Raw genomic sequence first — 12,898 nt, 5'->3', positions numbered from 1 at the left:
GGCAACATAAGCTGATATGACGGCAGATCGCGCGACTTGGCCTAGTGGGGCTGCCGGCGGTCACGTGGGCGCCGCGGTTGGACACGCCCTCTTCGGCCCTGGGAGTGAAGGGAGTGGAGGCGGAACCTGAAGTAGGTGCTAAGGCCGCGGAGGCTGGGAATTTAGGTCGTTTTTGTTTGCTTTTTCAATGGAGCTGACGAATGTAGCTCAGGATCTTGTATGAAGTAGTTTTACGACATTTACACTCTACCTGACCGGAAGCAGGTAACATTTCCTCCTTGTCAGAGGCTTTTTTTTACTAAAAAGAAGGAGTCGCCAAGTACTTGTCAGACAACTTGGTATTACGTGTTTCTGAACACGCAGCCTGCTCTTTCCTAGGGCATTGAATGGCTGGAGTTTGGAGGAACCAGTTTACTTGTGTTGAAGTACCAGAAACCTTTCCATAGTACAGGTGAAGGAAATCTAGGTAGACCAAATGGGAATATTTGTAGATTACTAGAGTTTGTTATTGTGCCGAATAGTGTAATTTTTTAAAATTATACTTGATTCACAATGTTCTATCAATTTCTGCTGTACAGCAAAGTGACCCAATTATGCATATATATATTCTTATAATATCTTCCATCATGTTCCATCACAAATGATTGGATATAGTTACCTATGCCATGCAGCAGGACCTCATTGCTTATCCACTCCAAATGCAATAGTTTGCATTTATTAAGCCCAAACGCCCAGTCCATCCCACGCCCTCCCCCTCCCCCTCGGCAACCACAGGTCTGTTCTCTATGTCCATGAGTTTGTTTCTGTTCTGTAGATAGGTTCAGTTGTGCCATATTTTACTTTTTTATTTTTTTAAGGGTTGCACCTGCAGCATATGGAAATTCCCAGGCTAGGGAATGAATTGGAGCTACAGCTGCTGGCCTATGCCACAGCCACAGCAACGTAGGATCTGAGCAGTGTCAGCAACGTACACCACATCTCACAGCAACACTGGATCCTTAACCCATGTAGATTGAGGCCAGGGATTGAACCCACATCCTCATGGATACTAATTAGGTTCATTTCTGCTGCGCCACAGTGGGAACACCTGTGCGGTATTTTAGATTCCAGATATAAGTGATATATGGGATTTGTCTTTCTCTTTCGGACTTATTTCATGTAGTATGAGAATCTCTATTTCCATCCACATTGCTGCAAATGGCATTATTTTGTCCTTAAAAAAGGCTGAGTAGTATTCCATTGTATATATATATATCATATCTTCTTAATCCATCTGTTAACAGACATTCCATGTCTTGTCAATGAACATGGGGGTGCATGTATCTTTTTGACTGAAAGTTTTGTCCGGATATATGCCCAAGAGTGGGATTGCTGGATCATATGGTAGTTCTATATTTAGTTTTCTGAGGTTCCAGCATACTGTTTTCCATAGTGGTTGTACAGTTTACATTCCCACCAACAGTGTAGGAGGGTTCCCTTTTCTCCACACCCTCTCCAGCATTTGTTATTTGTAGTGTAATTTTTATTTTTGTGGTTGTTAGCTTTTCTAAACATGAATTGCAGTGGTCATACTTGTAAATAGGCCTTCCTGGAAGCCTCACTGTAGTGGTTCTGAAAGTTCAACCAACTTTGGTGTTGGCTGGACACTTTAGTGTGTGCAGCCAACTGAGAGTTTCCTGGAAATACACATTCTTAGTAGTTACCCCAGCCCTGCTAGATCACAAACTCTGGGAGGACCCCAGGAAAATGCCAAACTCTGGCATGATTCTAATGTTTGATAAAGTTTGAGAACCACTGCACTATTGAATTTGACCATTAGAAGAAAATCTGACCGAGTAGTCCTTTGATTTTGCTCCTTCCAGAGCAATGAATAGAAGAAAATACTGGAAAGTGGGAGATGTCTAACTTTAGGAAAGAACAGTTCCGTTTCCTTATAGGACCACCAGGAGTGCAGTGGTATAAGCAAAGAAATTATCAGACTGCAATCACGAAAACCTTTTATATGAGCATTGTTCTAAATATCTGTGGCTTGCCTCCTACCTTTTTTTTTAAATCAGTATATATAAATTTCAGGTGTATAACATAATGTCCTGATATTGGTATATATGTGAAATTACCTCGTACTTTCTAAATCATATTTCTTCCCCTTTATTTCCTTTATTATTGTTCATATTTCTTCCTTCCTTGCTTCCTTTCTTTCTTCCTTCCGTCTTTTTAGGGCTGCACCCAGGGCATGGCATATGGAGATTTGCAGGCTAGGAGTCAAATTGGAGCTGAAGCTGCTGGCCTCCGCCATAGCCACAGCAACATGGGATCTGAGCAGCGGCGTCTGCGACCTACACCACAACTCATGGCAACACCAGATCCTTAGCCCACTGAGGGAGGCCAGGGATCAAACCTGTGTCCTCATGGATGCTAGTCAGATTCGTTTCCCTGAGCCACGATGGGAACACTGTCATCCTTTGAGTTTTTTGATGTTAAGATTTTTATGTTCATTTATGGGGAATATTACAATGTAGTTTAAAGGTATTTGCCTAGTCAGAGTTTCTAAATGTGTGGTTGCTGTAGGATAAAGTTTGCCTATGCGGTTGGTTAGTAAACAAGTATATTTATCCCCTTTATTTGAATTAATTAATTTCAAATTAAAAAACAAAACCAGACTTCTCTTCAAATATTGGGAAACCTGACATTGAAACTAATAAGCACACCTCAAATGGGATATCCTAAATAGCTCAAATTTTATCATTGAATATGTATTAGTAGCCTTTTATTCTTCAGGCTTAAAAGTTCCCAAATGTGAAATTGTGCAGCCTGCTCTCTTGGCAACCAAAAGTAGTAATAAGTTAACTCCAGGAAAACAGTCTTTAAAATTTTAAATATGGGAGTTCCCCTTGTGGCTCAGTGGGTTAAGAACCCAACTTGTATTCATGAAGATGTGGGTTGGATCCCTGACCTCACTCAGTGGGTTAAGGATCCAGTGTTGCCATGAGCTGCACTGTAGGTCCCAGACACAGCTTGGATCTCCTGTTGCTGTGGTGTAGGCCTGCAACAGCAGCTTCAATTTGACCCCTAGCCTGGGAACTTCCATATGCTACATGTGTGGCCCTAAAAGGAAAAAAAATAAAAATTAAAAAAATTCAAAAAAAATGTTTAAAATATGTTAATAGTATATCCTAGGATGCAACTTTCCCATCTGTTTTCTCTGTCCAGAAACAATGTTCAGGAGAGTTTGTTTATTCATTATTTGAAAAGTTCTATACCAGCCAGCTGGTGCCAAGGAATTCAGAGATAAGCTACAATTCCTACCTATATTTCTGGTTGGGACATAAAAATATAAACAAACCATTCAAGCATTTATTCAATAAATCGTTATGGAATGTCCTGATAAGTGCCAGCCAGCTCTATCCACATGAGATCTGTTGGTGGTCGAGAGAAAAATTCTCTGTCCTCCTCATGCAACTAATATAATATACCAGTGAGGAGACAAAATAAATAATAAATAAATAAATGGAGGGATGCTAGTGTCAGGTAGTGATAACAGCTATGAAGACAACAAAAGAGTAAGGGGGCCAGAACTAAAAGGACTGTTCTTAGCATGATCAGAGTCAGCTTCTCTGAGGTAGGGACATTTGCCCTGAGTGGAGTTAAGGGCCTCATTCACTTGGAAGATTCTCAACTGAGATGTGGACTCTGATTGTTGATGAATTGATGAGGCCACTGGCTCACGAACATCTATTTACATAAAGTTAATTTTTAGGGGGAAAGGAGTTTTCAAAAAGTTAGGTCTAAGTGTCTAAACGTACATCATAGGGAGCAAAAATGTTCATTCCTCAACCTGGCCCCATGGACTAGATTTTTAACTTCCAGTACATGTGTCGGGATGACCTCTGAAAATCAGATGAACGCTATGGCCTCTGTTCTCAGAAACGTTAACCTGTGAGTACAGTAGAAGAGGCTCTTTCGAATCACTGTCCACTTAACTGACATTCTCAATTCCCTTTCTGAAATGCCAGCTGATCCCTGGACGATACTGAAGCCTCATAGCTAGTAGCCTTCTCTTTGGTTTACCCCTGCATATCTGTTTCCACCGCTTGAATGGAATGCTTACCGAAGGTAGTTGGGTTCATTCTGCATGTGTTTATTCCTTGTACTCCTTAGAGTTATGTAATTAAATTACATAAGCTGATAAAATTCGAGTCTGCAAAGAAAAAGAATTGTTGTTTCTATGAAAACCAAGACAAATGCTTTGGAAAGACCAGATAAGGATGTATGCAGATAAAATATACATTGAATTAGGTTTAGGCCAGGAGGTTATAAAAGACTGGAGAATTTTTTTTTTTCAATCTGTACACTTGGGAGTTCCCGTCATGGCTCAGTGGTTAACGAATCCGACTAGGATCTATGAGGTTGAGGGTTTGATCCCTGGCCTTGCTCAGTGGGTTAAGGACCTGGCGTTGCCATGAGCTGTGGGGTAGGTTGCAGACGCGGCTCAGATCCTGCTTTGTTGTGGCTCTGGTGTAGGTCGGCGACTACAGCTCTGATGAGACCCCCTGGCCAGGGAACCTCCATATGCCACGGGAGCAGCCCTAGAAAAGGCAAAAAGACAAAAAAAAAAAAAAAAGGACACTTTATTCATTTCCATCTCAATTTTGGAACTGTCTTCTTCACATTATCCAGGCATGTTTAAATTCTATGTAAAGTTTATTTACCTCCCCCTCTCGATAAAATATTTGTTGGTTTTCTGATCATACTACTGCTCTTTCTTTTATTCATAGGTAACCATTCCAGGGAGTTTATTGCTGAAACATTTAAAAATTACCTCTCATGTGGGGCATTAAGAGGTATAAACTATTATGTATAAAATAAGCTACAAGGATATACTATAAAACACAGGGAATATAGCCAGTATTTATAATAACTATAAATCGAGTATAACCTTTAAAAATTGTGAATCACAATGTTGTGCACCCATAACATGAAATATTGTACATCAACTCTACTTCAGTTAAAAAATAAATACAGTATATGCATATAGAATCATAAATTATAAGTAACCCAGAAGTGTTGATGAGAAATTAATATTAAAATTAACTAAATTTAGACCTTAAAAAATTATCTCCCCAACAGGAATTGCTACCTAATTTTTTAGCATCAGATACACAAAACATATATCTTCCATGTATCTGAAATATCTTTTCATATTAGCAAGACATTTCTTTAATGTTTTTTTTCTCCAACTTTTCTGTTTGCAGTGGAGCATATACTTCAATTTTGTTTTTTTACTTAAATGTTTTTGCCTAAGTGAAACTAAAGTTAATAAGTAAACCTTATTAAATAGATCTTTTTCTCAGATGTTATCTTCTCAGGTTTTTTTTTTTTTTTTTTGGCCACACCACGGCATGAGGCAATTCCTCCGCCAAAGATCGGACCCACACCACTGTTGCAGCTTGCACCACAAGTGCTGTAACATCAGATCCTTAAGCCTTTGCATCTCAAGGGAACTTCCTTTTCTCAATTTTTTTTTTTTAAATCACCAAAAGCATTTCTTTCATGTCTACTAGGCATAGACCTTTGTACGCAGTGCTCTGTGAAGTACTACTGCGGAGAATATTGAGAACACTGTGGCTTCTCATATTTCTCCACTATGATATCCCTTAGGCCCAAGAGGAAGCTGTGAAGGAAGAAGAACAGCAGCAACAACAATAACAGTAATATCAGTAAAGTAAGCATAGGTATAAAATTGTTTAATGAAAAGGATTGATAAAATGATTGATGGGTAATGAAGTAAAGTCTGTGAGGTTAAGTTTGCTTTTGGTTGTGTAGGCTTAGTTTTGATAGGATTTAATCATCCTAATGAACCATTAGGAAAATGAACCATTATTCCTATGAAATCTAACTATGATGATGTTTTTCCTAGACCTTCTAACATTGTGATGTCCAATGTGGTAGATGCTAGCTACATGTGGTTAAATTTAAATAAACTAAAAAATAAATAATTCTGTTTCTCAGTTGCACTAGGCAGACTCTGAGTGCTCAGTAGCACTTGTTTCTCGTGGCTGTCATATAGGATCCTGTAGAGAGCAAACAAGTCCACCAGCAGAGGAAATTCTATTGGGCAGCACTGTTTATCTCCCATGTGTCTACTTAGCCTTTCTTGTGTGTGGGTGTGTGTGATACAGTTAAAACGACTACTTTAATGTTCTTGTCTAATTCTAACTCTGTGTCAATTCTTTTATTTTTAAATTGAGGTATAGTTGAGTTATAGTATTATAGTAGTTTATATCAGTACTGCTGGTGTAGTGGCAACAAGCAAGATCCCCAGTGTTATGTTAGCTTCAGGTGTACGTGATGATTCAGTATTTTTATAGATTATATTCCAGTTAAACTTATCATGAAATATTGGCTGTATACCCTGTGCTGTACAATATATCCTTGTAGCCTCTTTATTTTATATGTAGTAGTTTGTACTTCTTAATTTCATCTCTCATGGGCCAGGTGGTGTAATGGTTAGCACTCTGAGCTTTGAATCTCATATCTCTATCTTAACCATTCTTCCTTTCTTCTCCCCACTGATAATCATTAGTTTGTTCCTTATAACTGTGTTTGTTTCTTTTTTGTTACATCCAGTAGTTTGTTTTATTTTTTAGATTCCACGTATAAGTGAAACATACAATATTTGTCTTTTTCTGACTTATTTCATTACGCGTAATAGGTACATCCATGTTCTTGTATATGGCAAAATTTCATTCTTTTTAATGGTTGAGTAGTATTCGTGTGTGTGTGTGTGTGGTGAACACTTAGAATGCTTCCATATCTTGACTGTTGTAAATAATGCCGCTGTGAACACTCGGATGCATATGGTTTTTTGGATTAGTGTTTTCATTTTCTTCAGATATATACCCAGCAGTGGAACTGCTGGATTGTATGGCAATTCTATATTTAGTTTTTTGAGGAAACTCTATACTGTTTTGCAAGTGGCTGCACCAATTTACATTCCCTCTAATAGTGCACGAGGGTTCCCCTTTCTCCACATCCTTGCTAATATTTGTTATTTGTGGTCTTTTTGACGTGCCATTCTGACAGATATGAGGTAATATCTCACTGTGTGCTGAGACCAGCAGGTGAGGGCTGAAGAATGCGTGCTGTGAAACTTAAGAAAAAGTTAACATAAAACAAGTCACAGAGACATTTATCTTAATTAAAGGTGGGAACCGGGGGACTCAAGGTTTCAGTGGCCAAGAGCCCCACCTCAAGAAACCACACTGCTTTTATTGTGCTCTGTAGGATTATGTCAAGTGAGGAGGGGGCTGTAGGTGCAGGATATAGTTTTTTTGTTGTTGTTATTTTAAAAGTCACGTAGCTGGTAGCTGGTTAAGCTTTTACTCTGACCTTTAGGCATTTAACAATCATTAGCATTGAGGAAGCCCGGTGCCAGCTGTCTATGCATAGCACCTGGAGAATCACCATCAGTGCTTCCCTGCGTGCCTAGGTTTGCACCTCATTCTCCTTGCTGGTGCATATCTTGCTAATGACCCCTCATAAACCCGCTGGGGCCTTGCAGCTCCTCTTTCTCTTATTTTAACAGGACACATCATGCTGTGCAAACAGTGTGCCTATCTGCACAGGTCCAGCATGCCTAGACCAATGCATTATGTCCTCATTCAGCTGACCATATGAATAACTTATGCCTTTTGGTCCTTGTTCTTAAGCTTAAGTTATTTACTAGCACTGCAACTGTATTTCAAGCAGGAATATAGGGTAAAGTAAAGCAGGACAAGATGGAGTTTTCAGCATAGAAAATAGAAGCAGAGAGGCTAAGAAAAGATTGATGAAACATGTCTCCCAACAACTGTGGTTTTGATTTGCATTTCTCTGATGATTAGCGGTGTTAAGCATCTTTTCATATGCCTATTGGCCATCTGTATACCTTTTTGGAAAAACATCTATTCAGGTTTTCTGCCTATTTTTAATTTTTTTTCTTTTTTTCCTTTTTTGGCCACCCTGCAGCACTTGGAGTTCCTGGGCCAGGGATCAGATTGGAGCTGCAGTTCTGTAGTTGTGGCAATGCCGATCCTTAATCATTGTGCCTGGCTGGAATCAAACCTGCGCCCCAGTGCTCCAGAGATGCCGCCAATCTCCCCTTGCACCACAGTGGGAACTCCTGGTTGGTTGTTTTTTGATATTGAGTTATATGAGCTGTATATACATTTTGGGTATTAACCCCTAGTTAGTTGAATCATTTGCAAATATTTTCCCTTATTCAGTAGATTGTCTTTCATTTCGTTGATGGTTTCCTTTGCTGTGCAAAAGCTTTCAAGTTTAATTAGGTCCCATTTGGGGTTTTTTTTTTTTTTGCTTTTGTTCCCTTTGCCTTAAAAAAAATAATACTGCTACAGTTTATATCAAAGAGTGTTATAATGATGTTTTCTTTTAGGAGTTTTATGGTTTCCAGACTTACATTTAGGGCTTTAATCCATTTTGAGTTTATGTTTATATATGGTATTAGAGAATGCTCTCTATTTCATACTTTTACATACAGTGGTTCCAGTTTTCCCAGAACCACTTATTGAAGAGACTGTCTTTTCTCCATTGTATGTTCTTTCCTCCTTTGTCATATATTAATTGACCATTGGCATATGGGTTTATTTCTCTATTCTGTTCCATTGATCTATATGTCTGTTTTTGTCCCAGTGCCATACTTTTGATTATTATAGCTTTGTAGTTTAGCCTGAAGTCAGAGAGCATGATACTTCCAGTTCTGTTCCTCTTTCTCAAGATTGTTGTGGCTATTCAGGGTCTTTTGTGTTTCCACACACATTTTTCTAGTTCTTTGAAAAATGCTTTGGTATTTTAATAGAGATTGCATTGAATCTGTAGATTGCCTTAAGAAGTGTGGTCATTTTAACAGTATTGATTCTTTGAATCCATAAACATGGTATATCTCTCCATCAGTTTGTTTTATTCTCATTTTCTTTCATTAGTGTCTTATAGTGTTTGAGTACAGGTTGTTTTTTTTTTTAACCTCTTTAGTTAGATTTATTCCTAGATTTTTTCTTTCATATGATTGTAAGTGGGATTGTTTCCTTAATTTCTCTTTCTGATAGTTCATCATTTAATATATGGGGATGCAAAAGATTTCTGTGTATTAATTTTTTTTTAAATTTCATATCCTGCAACTTTATTTAATTCGTTGATGAACAGACTAGAGAAGTTTTTTAAGTCCCCCAAATCTAGTAGGGGTCTGTATTCAATCTGCTTTGCAAGAGTCTTTATTTGTCTCCACTTTTAACAAAATGAAACTGGAAATTCAATACAAAGGCACTAGAGGTATAGTTTATACAAGAAAGACTACCCAGAATTCCAGTTAGAAGAACCATACTCAAAAGAAAGGCCTTAGTGACTGGAGAATAAATATTTAGGTTAAAAATAAAATTCTTAAGGTATACTTATTGAAGAGGATGTAAGTCAGGCTTTCTGTGACAGACACCCAAAATATTAGTGGTTTACTCCAGAGAAAAGTTTATTTTCCTTTCACATAAAAGTGTTAATTAGAATAATTGCCTGTAGTAACAAATACACCTTCAAATTGTAACAACAGAGACACAATGGGTTTATTTCTCCCTCACAGAACAGGTCAAATGGATGCTTCTGGTCAGTGGGTAGCCCTCCTCTGCATGATTCAGGGAACCAGGCTTTTCCATCTTGTAACTCTATCATTAATATCACTTTCTGTGTATTAACTAGAGAAATGGCTAAGAGGGTATAAAGCATGCAGAGCTACTTTTTTCAAAGACTTGGGCTGAACACTCCATGCATCACCTCTCACATTCTGTTGGCTACAACCCAGTCACATGACATATCTAACTATTAGAGGCTGAGAGATGTAGTCTTTATCCTGGTAGTCTGTTTGTTCAGCTAAAATCAGAACTTCTATGACTGTGATAAATATCTATTGCCTTGTAACAAATTATCCCCAAACCGTAGCGCTTAGAATGAGAAACATTTGCTTCAGTTTCTCTGGGTCAGGAATCTGGATGCAGCTTAGCAGGATCCATTGGCTCTGGACCAAGGTAACCTGACAGACCAGGACTGGAGTCATCTCAAGGATGTATTTGGGGAGGATCCTTTCCAGCCTCACTCATTTGACTGTCAGCAGCCTCAGAAATGCCACTTCAAAGCTTACCCACATGGCTGTTGGCCGTCATTAGGTCCTCTTTGGCCATTGTCGGAGAAATTGGTTTCTTACCATGTGAGAGATGAGTAATGCTCTTTGTTCCTTCTTCATGAAAGAAGCAATAGGCACTAGATAGAGTCACTTGCCACACAACTGCAAACCAAGATGTATTTGCTGTTTCAGTCCCTCCCAGGACTGGAATTTTAAACAAGTCAATCTGGAATTCCTGGTCAGCACTAGTGAGGCCATCTGCCCAAGATCCCCTGCCTTCCCCTAAGGGAAGGTCACCTTGCCTGAAATAACCCACTCTTTTTACATCCTTTTTCTGCCTATAAAAACCTTCCATTTTGTGCATTTCCTCTGAGTATCTCTCAGCTAGCCAGATGAGATGCTGCCCAAACCATGAATTGTTTAATAAGCCAATTAGGTCTTCAAATTTACCAGACTAAACCTTTTTTCCCTAACAAGACAGTAACTGAAGGAGCATATTCATAAAGACCCCTGTGAATCACCTAGAATAAAAGCAATCCTTCTTCAGAACTAGGTGATAGAAGGAGACTGTCTGGAAGGAAGACATTTCTTCCTTCACGAGGAAGATTCTTGTAGCTTCTATCTGGTCTAAGAATTTTATTGATAGAAGACATATTAATGGGAGAAAATCAAATAAAAATGTAATAACATGTTGTCAAAAAAATATTCACTACCTAAAAGGTGAGAGTTAGGTTTTATTCGGTGGACACAACCGAGGACTTAAGACTGGGACACAGCATTTCAGATAATTCTAAGAGACTGCTCAGAGAAAATATAGGAAGAGTGAGAGCTGGGATATATAGGAGTTTTGCAACAAAGGGCAGGTAGTAAGAGCAAAAGGTTACTGTTAATAAAAGAAAATGAAATAGCTCAAGTTAAGGAATTTTAGTACAAGCACTTTAATATAGGAATTGATGCTTATAAAGTCATTGAAAGGGGAGGGGACGTGAGAGTCAAGGGAGAACTGGCACTGCCTTACAGAAACACAGGAAGCAGAGAATCATGGTAACGCTTGCCATATCTCAGCTGCCTGTAGCACTGAATTGGGTTATATGCAGAAGTTCATCCAAAAGATATTACAAACTTAGCATTTGCCTTTTGCCAATACATCTACCTTCTTGAGAGGAGAAATGATGGTTTATATTTCTCTTCCATCTTCCTAATTGCCTATAAATTGGTTAGGTCCCATTGGTTTATTTTTGCTTTTATTTCTGATGCTTTGGGAGACTGACCTGATAAAACATTTGTATGGTTGATATCAGAGAATGTTTTGCCTATGTTCTCTTCTAGGAGTTTGATGTTGTCTTGTCTTACATATAAGTCTTTAAACCATTTTGAGTTTATTTTTGTTCATGAGGTATGAGGGTGGTATGAGGGTGTGTTCCAGTTTCATTGATTTACATGTGACTGTCCAGTTTTCCTAGCACCACTTGCTGAAAAGATTGTCTTTTCCCCATTTAATATTCTTGCCTCCTTTGTTGAAGATTAATTCACCGTGGGTGTCTGTGTTTATTTCTGGGTTCTCTATTCTGTTCCATTGGTCTGTATGTCTGTTTTGGTGCCAGTACAACACTGTCTTGATGATTGTGGCTTTGTAATATTGCCTGAAGTCTGGGAGAGTGATGCCTCCTGCTTGGTTTGTGTTCCTCAGGATTGCTTTGGCAATTCTGGGTCTTTTGTGGTTCCATATAAATTTTTGGATTGTTTGTTCTAGTTCTGTGAAAAATGTCATGGGTAATTTGATAGGGATTGCATTGAATCTGTAGATTGCTTTGGGTGGTATGGCCATTTTTTTTTTTTTTTTGTGGTCTCTTTGCCATTTCTAGGGCTGCTTCTGCAGCATATGGAGATTCCCAGGCTAGGGGTTGAATTGGAGCTGTAGCCTCTGGCCTACACCAGAGCCACAGCAACGCGGGATCCGAGCCGCGTCTGCAACCTACACCACAGCTCAAGGCAACGCTGGATCCTTAACCTAGATCCTTAACCCACTGAGCAAGGCCAGGGATAGAACCCGCAACCTCATGGTTCCTAGTCAGATTCATTAACCACTGAGCCACGACGGGAACTCCAGTATGGCCATTTTTATAATATTAATTTTTCCAACCCAGGAGCATGGAATATCTTTCCACTTCTTTGCATATTCTTTAATTTCCTTGATTAATGTTTTATAGTTCTCAGCATATAAGTCTTTCGCTTCCTTGGTCAGGTTTATTCCCAGGTATTTGATTTTTTGGGGTGCAACTTTACATTACATTAACAAAAGAAAAGTCAAAAACCACATGATCATCTCAATAGATGCAGAAAAAGCATTTGACAAAGTCCAACATCCATTCATGGTAAAAACTCTTACCAAAGTGGGTACAGAGGGAACATAGCATAACTTAATAAAAGCCATTTACAACAAACCCACAGCAAATATAGTACTCAATGGAGAAAAGCTGAAAGCCTTTCCATTAAAATCTGGAACAAAACAAGGATGCCCAATCTCACTACTTTTTTTCAACATAGTATTGGAAGTCCTGGCCACAGCAGTCAGACAAACAAAAGAAATAAAATGTATCCAAACTGGAAAAGAAGAGGTAAAATTGTCACTGTATGCAGATGACATGATACTATATATAGAAAACCCTAAAGACTCAATCCAGAAACTACTGGAACTGATCAACAAAGTCAGCAAAGTAGCAGGATAAAAGA

The 12,898-nt window shown here is 38.7% G+C and overlaps 1 long non-coding RNA gene across 10 annotated transcripts in view; it reads left to right on the top strand.

The window, feature by feature from the left end:
* LOC102163364 overlaps positions 22-12,898 on the top strand; it is an 84,805-nt gene continuing 71,928 nt past the window's right edge. For 9 of the 10 annotated variants that reach the window (XR_002335691.1, XR_001298846.2, XR_002335687.1 and 6 more), the window contains exon 1: positions 71-264. This is a non-coding gene — a long non-coding RNA (uncharacterized LOC102163364). Of the gene's footprint in view, positions 265-12,898 lie in introns of all 10 variants that reach the window. The other variant, XR_002335690.1, reaches the window with a different exon arrangement.

Source organism: Sus scrofa, chromosome 9 (genome assembly GCF_000003025.6).
Source record: "Sus scrofa isolate TJ Tabasco breed Duroc chromosome 9, Sscrofa11.1, whole genome shotgun sequence".
Classification (NCBI taxonomy): Eukaryota; Metazoa; Chordata; class Mammalia; order Artiodactyla; family Suidae; genus Sus; species Sus scrofa.
This window is presented reverse-complemented; position numbering and strand designations above follow the sequence as displayed.